Raw genomic sequence first — 9,641 nt, 5'->3', positions numbered from 1 at the left:
ACTGATTTTAAATATAGTATTAACAAATTTATCTTTTCATCTTGGCAACATGATTGGGAAGGTGTGGTTGCGAACAAGCTTCATGCTATCAAGCCAGTCTTGGGAGTGTGGCAGTCCTCCTATAGACAGTGCAGGAAGGATGAGATTGTCTTGTGTCGTGCCGGCATCGGTCATACTTACTTGACCCATTCATTTATCCTAAAGAAAGATCCTCCACCTCAGTGTGAGCACTGTCAGTGTACTTTGACTCTGCGCCACATTTTGGTGGAGTATAAGCATTTGTCAGTACTTCGAAAATATTTATTTGGTCAAACAACTGTGATGGAATCATTTTGATTCCATCCAGAACTTTTATTGCAGTTTTTACGTGATACTGAATTTTATTCTCAATTTTAATTATATCTATCTGTGATATTTGTATTTTTACACAGTCCTTTACACTGTTTTTATTTAACTGTTGAATTTTTATATTGATCTTGATCATCACTTTGTTTTTCCCATTACCATAGTTTGACACCCAACAGCCATGCTGGGGTGTCGTTAAACATTCATTCATTCATTCATTCATTTGTTTTAACGCTGCTAGCTCTCTCAATACAGGAGGTGTCTTTTTAAATGTTGCAACTGATAAAGTAATGTGATGGTAAAGAAATCAAAACTATTTAATATTTAATTTTTGTTTGTTTGGGTTGTTTTGGGTTTTTGGGTTTTTTTTAAAGAAAATAATTACTTTATATTTTCAGATTTATATTGTAACTTTATTACTAATATTAGTGAAATTGTTACGTTTTAAAACAATGTTCTAATTTACTTCCTGCTGAACAATATGTGACCTGTAGGCGTAACTTTCTTCGCTAAAATTTAGATCAGACATGCCCATGGTTTAACTATGGGATACATCATGGGTAAAATCAAAGGGACCAACACCAAAGCATGGTAGAAGTAGAAAAATGCTATAGGTGTATGGTCCCCAGGAGCATTGTATCACAGTTTCCGCCTTTATACAGTAAAAATATAGGTATAACTTCTGGTGGCCACAGCGACGGCAACAACATCAAATATTATTTTTGTCTCCATTTCTAGAAGTCCTACATTAATGAAACTTGAGTTATAGTTAATCTATAAATGTTCATCTCTATGTATGGTAAAACAAAATTTAAATTTATTAATTTAAAATGTTTAATGAATTTAATTGGAAAAAAAAGTTTTATTTTAAAGTTCCATCATTTAAACAGGGCTTGAAGTTAACACATTAGCAAGGTGCACAGTGCACCTAAACTAAGAAAAATAGGAGAAAAAACCTACCCAATGACCACCCCAGTTCAAAGACCACCCAACTGTAAAGACCAATATTTTAAAGACCGGAATATCTCCTTATTTTACAGTAAAAGTACTCCAGTATTAATACCACCCCACTATTACAGATTATGAACAGTAAAGTTGGATCCAGTGGTAATTGTCAGTACATTCTGACCTCACTAAAAAACTTTGAGGTCAAGTCTAAATTTCGCACTGTAAGTATAACAATACACAAGTGTTGTATTGTTTCTGGCCTGACTAGACCATAAAGAGCCATTCCATCATAATACTTCAGTCCCTGCTTAATTCATAAACAGTCATTCCGTCTTTTAATTATGATACAGAAAACATATTGTGATATACAGTCATCTCCACTTATTTGCACATCGGTTTATAGCATAATTCGGTTAATCGACTATTTTCACCCAACACGGAACCATTTGCCCTTATAACACTACAAAACATCCGGTTAATTGCACAGACTACAGGCTATATATCGGTTATTTGCACATATAAATAATGATTTTTTTTTTTTTGTGTGCTAAATTAATGTCACAAATGACTGAGAATGTCTATCAAACTTTGGCAAAAACCCCTCAAATAAATCACCGATTAATCTGTTTTGTTTGAGCTCACTGTGTGGTAAGCCGACTGTAATCGCTGTTTACAGAGTCTACGTGTGACATGCAAATGAGATGGTGTGCACGTTACTACTGGTGAATCACAATACCCGACTACAAGATTTAAGAATGACATAATTAAGTTGAATAAACCTAAGACCTAATGTTTTGTTTGCAATATATTGCTGTTAATCAGAGGCCATCTCAATAACAGGTAACTCTCCGACTATTATTTTTAGAAGTACCGCCTGTGCGCTTGTACGCATGCGCACTCAACTATTGAGGCCCTATTCGATTGACGTGTTCAGGGCAATCATTGTTGTGTATCAATTATTACGTTATGTTGAGAAGCCTTGTTAATAATTAAAAGATTACAGATCAATCGTCCTAGGCGGTTATGTTTTTAATAAATGTGACCGAGAAAGGGTTGTTGTTCACTTATTCATTAGTTGCAGTGTACGCTATATCTGTTAAACGCAAAAGAAACGATTTATCACTTGCTGCCCAGAAAATGTAGCGAAAAAAAGACTGGTGGGGGAGGTCGTCAAAAAAAAGAAACATAACAAAGACCGTTATTTATGGATCGTCCCTAAGTTTCTGCTATATTGTTAGACACCAATCAGTCGGACCGCACCATGAAGGTCAGTCAATTGTGTTAGACCGGTCATGCATGCAAGGCAGACTGCTGGAACTGATAACGACTCACTCACTAGCCGAGCTTAACTTTAATTGCTTAACAATAGCAAAGTCATTATTTGGGGATCACAAATAATACCAAAGCTTGCCATATCTTTTGGGATGGAAAGAACACCATACCAGCAAATGCATACAAGTTCACGTAATTCTATTCGGTCAATCAACAGCCCGGTAATTCCGGAAACTGACGTCATTTTGTAAATACGTGCACCGATGAAACGTGAACTTTTTGATGGTTCTGTTGTTTCAAGTTTATCTCATTAACTACATGGCTAATACACTTTGTTTACACTAAATGGATAGTCAGTGTTTTGTTTTTTAATGCACAAAGTTTGTGTTTTTAGAAAACGACGCCAGTTTGTGTTTTTAGAAAATGACGCCCAGTGACGGACGTTGTTGGTTTTTAAAAAAATGATTTCTGGTCTGGCAGATTAAAACAAAAACGTCATGCTAATTATATATATATATATCGATAGATATATTTTTTTTACATTTATATATATCCAACTGCATGTGACATGTGTTAACTGTAATAGTTCCGGTATGAAGTACCGCATTATGCTAGACTGTCTCCCATGCCACTTTCTAGTTGGATGGCTGTTATAAAGTGAAAGTCGGTACTCTATCGGTTAATCGACTAACCCGGTTAATTGCACAAAATCGAGCAGCACCGAGGGTATGCAAATAAGCGGGTTTGACTGTATCTTGATAAAAAACAATTTATCATATGATAATATCCATATTCAAATGTATGTACTTCTCATTTTAGGTGAACACATGCTGAGAGTATTGACAAAAGATGTATTCCATGATTTGGTAAAGGACTGCTTGGATGTGAACTTACCAGATGAAAAGAAATTATTGCATTGTTCATCAAAGTCTTTTGGGAAAGATTGGTTGGAAAAGGTTTGGGTATTTGCACATGAACATTATGGCAATGTGCAGTCAGTGTTTACATTATTACCATTAATACCTCAGTTTGATTTCTCTAATGATTGTGCTATCCTACATCAGTTGACACAAGTATTCATTGGACAAAAGTTACATCACATGGACCCATTGTCCACAGAACTTGCTGAAGCTTTGACAACACTGGGAATGATTGTGCTCTCAGAAGTACCTAGCTTCCTTTCCCCAGCTGTGGAATTAGGTTTGATACACGAGCCTTCTAATTCTGGTGTTGTGAGAGCTCTGAGCCAAGTGTTTAATGCTGGTAAAGGTAAAGAGGCCATTGACCATTTCAACAGGTCTGCATCCATAGCACAGAAACAGTCTCTGATACAGTATCTTCAGCATTGTGGTACAATACCTAATCCAGCAAAAAACATCTTAAGCTGTTTGAAACTGTTCAGCAGGACAAGTTGTAAGACACCAAATGTATTGGATACATGTATTAAAGATATATGCCACATAGCACCTGATGCACATCTTCCAGTTGCATACCCAAAGGATTACCTTGATTGTTCTCAGCCAATGGTCAGGTATTTTGCTAAATCACTTGGTGCAGTTGAACGTACAGTTGATGATATAGTTCTGGACATTTTAAATATCATAGGAAAGGGTAACCAAACACAGTACAGTAGTACAGACATAGAATCATTCATGATGTTTCTGATGCAAAATAGTAATTTTTTTAAAAATCAGAAGATAAAGGAAAAGGCAAAGACTGTAAAGTTTCTTTCTCCCTTGAAAGGACAAACTCTAAGAGCAGCAGCAGAAGTGTTTGATCCACGACTGACAGCATTACAGAAATTGTTTGTACATGAAGACAAGTTTCCAAATGACAAGTTTAAAGAGCATCGTATACTTGAAGAAATGTGTAACCTTGGGTTGAAACAAACTGTAGATGTGACATCAGAAGATATTTGTCAGAGTGCTAAAACTGTAGAACAGTTGTTAATATCTGGATTAAAAGATGAAGCTGTGAACAAGGCACATGCTGTCCTAAAGTTTCTTTGCAAACATGTTGATGCATTGTCATTGGTAGATTTGAAACCAGCTTTGTCTGTTCAGTGGGTTCCTGTTTTGTTATCAAGACCCACACACTACCCAAGAAGGTTGTCTCTGTATGCTGAATGTGCTAACTGTACATTAGGAAAACCTGATGAGATGACTTGTATTCAACAGTTACCACTGGTGGGTTCAACCTGTCTAGTAGTGGCTGATGAGGTTTCTCACAACATTGCAAACATGTTTGGTTGGAATAAAAGTCCAATTTTGGACAAGGTGGTGGCTCATATTTTGAATACTGTTGGAGCCATGGATGAAGATGAGTATGACAAGGTCATAACAATAATGAATTCATCATTTAAACATCTTTACAATAATCAGCCATTACCACACAATATTCAAGAAAAACTGAAAGATGCAAGATTGGTATGGATAGAGTCTGAAAGTGAATTTCAGAAACCAAATGCCTTGTGGATTGAAACATCAGAACAAGATATTGATCTTCATCCATTCCGATACTGCTTGCCAAAACATTTGAGAGGTTTAAGGGAGTTGTTTGTTGCACTTGGCAGTGCCTTGAATCAAACAGCAGACATGTTGCTTGATGTTCTGGAGGAAATTAAAATAAAACATGATGGAGGTGAGGTTAGTGAGACTGATGCTGGCAAGGACCTGGCACTTGTCATACAGATACTTAATGTAATAAAAACAAAACCACCTGTAGAAAGAAAACGGATTTTGATTCCAGTGCAAGCTACAGATAGACAACTCAAATTAGTGACAGTTGATAAATGCACTTATTGCAAGGAAGAATGGATGAGGGAGATCCCACCATTAGAAGATTCAAAAATAGAGGATGATGATGTTGTTTGGTATGCACACCAAGATGTACCCCCATCACTAGCAAAAATGCTTGGTGTTGAAACAAGAAGTGAAAAGCATTTGCTGCACAATATGAAAGATTTTACTCCATTTGGTCAGCATGAAAATCTGACTAGAAGAATAAAGCGCATTCTGTCAGGTTATCCCCTGGACTCTGCTGTCATGAAAGAACTACTACAAAATGCTGATGATGCAAAAGCAACTGAAATCATGTTTATAAAAGACTTCAGAACACACCCATCTGAGAGAGTATTTGGAGATGCGTGGTCCGAGTTGCAGGGACCAGCTTTGTGTGTGTACAATGACAGTTATTTCAGAGAGGAAGATTTTGTTGGTCTTGAAGAGCTAGGTCTTGGTAGCAAATCAGAAGACCTGGTGAAGATTGGACAGTATGGTGTAGGTTTTAACTGTGTGTATCACTTGACAGATGTCCCATGCTTCCTCACTGTTTGTCCAGACACAGAAGAAGAAACATTATGTATCTTAGATCCAAATATAAAGTATATTGAAATTGCAAATGAATACAAGCCGGGAGCCAGAGTATCAGTTAATGATTATATACGAACTTGCTATCAAGATGTGTTTGCTGGTTTTCCAACAGCTCAAGTAAACATGAGGAATCAAGGCACATTGTTTCGGTTGCCACTCCGAACAGTCACAATGGCAGAGAAATCTGCCATATCTGATTGTATTGTCAGTACTCAAGATGTCACAGAAATTTTGAATGGCTTCAAGAAAGACATGTTTAAATCACTGCTCTTCTTGCATAATGTGAAGAAGATTTCCATTGCCTCAATTGCAGAAGATGGCACTATGCACGTTGAGTATATGGTTGAAACTGAGATGACTTTGAAGGATAAAACAAAGCAGGCAGGATTTGTGGAACATCTGGAAACTCAAGCTGAAAATGTTGCTGATTTTAGTATGGGTATCGGTATGACAGATTTGTCTCCATTAGAGATACAACTGGAACTAAATATTAAGGATAATAAAAACAGACAGGAAAAGTGGCTGGTTATCCACCGTGCAGGATTTTCCACTGATTATCCAGTACCTGAAGTTCTTTCAGCTGCGTGGGCGAATGGTGACATCCATTATCTTCCTCAGGGAGGTATAGCAGTGAACCTTGAACCAGAACCAGTTCGTACTACAAATGATGCATTCTGCATGCTTCCATTACCTATTAAAACAGGACTTCCTGTACATGTTAACGGACATTTTGCATTGGATCATGAATCTAGGAGAAATCTGTGGACTGGAAATAATGACTACAGAACAGTTTGGAACACACATGTTGTAACAGCTCTTATTGTACCTGCATATTTTACAGCAATGCAGTCTATGAAGGCGAGGAATTTTGCCTATTGTGGGAGTAATGAGAATATGAGTTTGGACTTTGCTGAACGGGTCATTGCAAAGTATAACAGTCTTTTCCCTGACATAAAAACATGTCCAAATGAACCATGGAAGTCTTTAGTCATCACATTCTATAAGGAGATAGTCAATAAAAAATTATCCTTGTTTGTGATTCTGCCACATCAAGAGAAAATGCCCAGACTTGAATGTGCTCCAGCAGCTGTTGATAATGGGTTTCCTGGTTATTTTGTTCGAGAGAAGAGTAGCCAAAAGGAGCTGACATGTATTTTGAAAGATCTGGGTATGAAATTGATGGAAGCTCCAACGAGGATATATCTGAATTTCCAAGAGATAGGTGTTGAAGATCAGGTTTCATTAGTAACCCCAGAAAATGTTATAAAATTCCTAAAATCACACAGTGTCAAGACATTACCTGGTAAATGCTGTATCGGCAATCTGCCAACTAATGTTAAGTGTACACCACTGAAAGAATTACCACGAGTAGAATGTCTCATTAAATTCTGCCAAAAAGGAGACAATTTCTGGGATGAATTGGAAGGAATGCCACTGTTGTTGACCCAATCTAGAGTTTTGAATGTGTTTACAGAGCAGCAGCCAATTCTTGTCACGAACTATGCTGATTTGTTGCATGGTTCTAGCAGCCAAATGATGTGTGATTCTTTGGTCCACTTGTTCAGAAAACAAGTAACAAAGGTTCCACAACTGCGTCAGCTGGATATTGAAATATTTTCAATGTTACTGGATGCCACATTGGACCGCTCACTGTTTGGATTAGGTGAGCCAGTACCATGGTTGAAAACCGATAACTATCCAGATCAGAAATGGATTAGTATGTTATGGAATTTCCTTTCAGAACAGGTAGATAATGCCAGTGTTAACAGCATAGTGATGGAACAAGAAAGTATTGAAAATGTAGAAGATAACAGCATGGTAGAAGAAGAAAAAGAAGAAGAAAGGGTTGAAAATGCTAATGTTGACACCTTGACATCAGAACAACAAAGAATTAAACATGTTAAAACTATTCTTACCCAGTTGTTCCAGAACTGGACTTTCATACCTGTCATTTGGAATCAGAAAATTGTTGATAATAACGAACAAAAGACAGTCCCCAAGAACTATTTATATCCTATCAAATATGCTATGAATGTGTTGCATTGTGATTACAAAATGGATGACGATTTAAACAAAGCATTGCAGAATATTGCAGTTCCAAAGCTTGACCATTCTGCTCTTGATCAGTCCAAAGGTTACCATCTAGTTTCATCCCTAGTGACAACTCCTTCAAATCCAAGAGGCTTACTGGACCTGTTAGTCTTGTATCAGTATGAAGAGGAATTTTGTAAACAATATGGTGAAACACTTTTAAAGTACTTCTCTGAGAATGTTGAAACACTTACTGAAATGTCTGATACAGATGTTTGCCAAACCAAGCTCACAAGACTTCCTTTTTACAGAAAACTAGATCATTCACATAGCTCACTTGCAGAATGTGTAAAGCCTATTTTTGTGGAAAGATTTCATTCCATACCAGATGATGGGATTGATGAATGGTTTTCACAATCAAGTATTACAATTTTTGAAACAGAAACAGTCTTATCAAAATTGTATGCTTTTCTAAACTTGAAACCAATTGATCCTGTCCATCTTTACACATTATATCTTCTGCCAAACTTTCAGTTATTTCCATGTGCAGCCAAACTAGCTCACCTCAGTTATTTGAAAAGAGTTTTGGCACAGAATAGGGATGATGATGATGAAGACAGGAAGGCACTGATTCAGGCTTTGAAAGAAGTAGCTTTCATTGAAACAGAAGATGGAACACTCCACAAAGCAAGCAGATTTTACAGCAGGTATAATAAAGTGTTTAAAGCCATGCAGCTTGAATCAGATTTCCCACCAAAACCATTTAATGTCTGGGAATGGCAAGAATTTCTTGAGCTTGCTGGCATAATAACTGAGGTATCAGACGACATGTTTGTTAAGTATGCAACAGATGTAGCTGAAAAAGGTCTTACAGGAATATCAGAAGATGTTGCCAAATTATCTAAGGTGCTGATGGATCATATTTATTCCAAAAGTCAGGAAGTGAGATTTTCACCTGAAAAGTGTCAACAGTTCCTGTACCTGTTCAGTAGAATTGAAAAAATCAAGTCTATTCTCCCTTTTGACATTTCTGACCATAATGAAGGGAATCTAATGTCAAGCATTTGTCCTCAGTTTGAAGTTGCAGCAAGGTTGATAGCATTTAACGGTTCTGCATTTCAGGAAGACATTTATATGATTTGGTCAACTTGCCCCATGCTGTGCAAGCAAGCTAGTTCTGTTGTGACATGCTACTTGAAATGTATCAAAGCACGTACATGGCATATCGATCCACCAAAGGAGAGAATTATAAAACACTTTCAAAACATTTGTGTTTATATGCAGGAAGCAGACCAATCATATCTACAGATGGGTGACACAAAACCCTTTGTTGAAAATGTTATGTACAGTTTATATGCATACTTCCACAAAACTGATTTATTTGATTCTGATGTTGAGCAGTTGAGTCCATTTAGAACAGTGTTTCTTCCTGATGAGTGTGTGTTTGTAAAAGCGGAGGACGTTGTCACTGAACCTGAAGAAAGTGAACTCATTGGTAGATACCTCTTCAAAGCTCCATTGACCTATGGTCGTTTTTTTAATGTGTTCCACAGGTTAGGAGCATCACAAATAGTGACTGCCAATCACTATGCCTTGATTCTGAAAAAGTTGCATAGAGACACAAAGGGTGGAAAGCTCAGTTCCAGTGAGCAAAAAACAGTTCATAAAGTTGTA

Source organism: Gigantopelta aegis, chromosome 10 (genome assembly GCF_016097555.1).
Source record: "Gigantopelta aegis isolate Gae_Host chromosome 10, Gae_host_genome, whole genome shotgun sequence".
NCBI lineage: Eukaryota > Metazoa > Mollusca > Gastropoda > Neomphalida > Peltospiridae > Gigantopelta > Gigantopelta aegis.
This window is presented reverse-complemented; position numbering follows the sequence as displayed.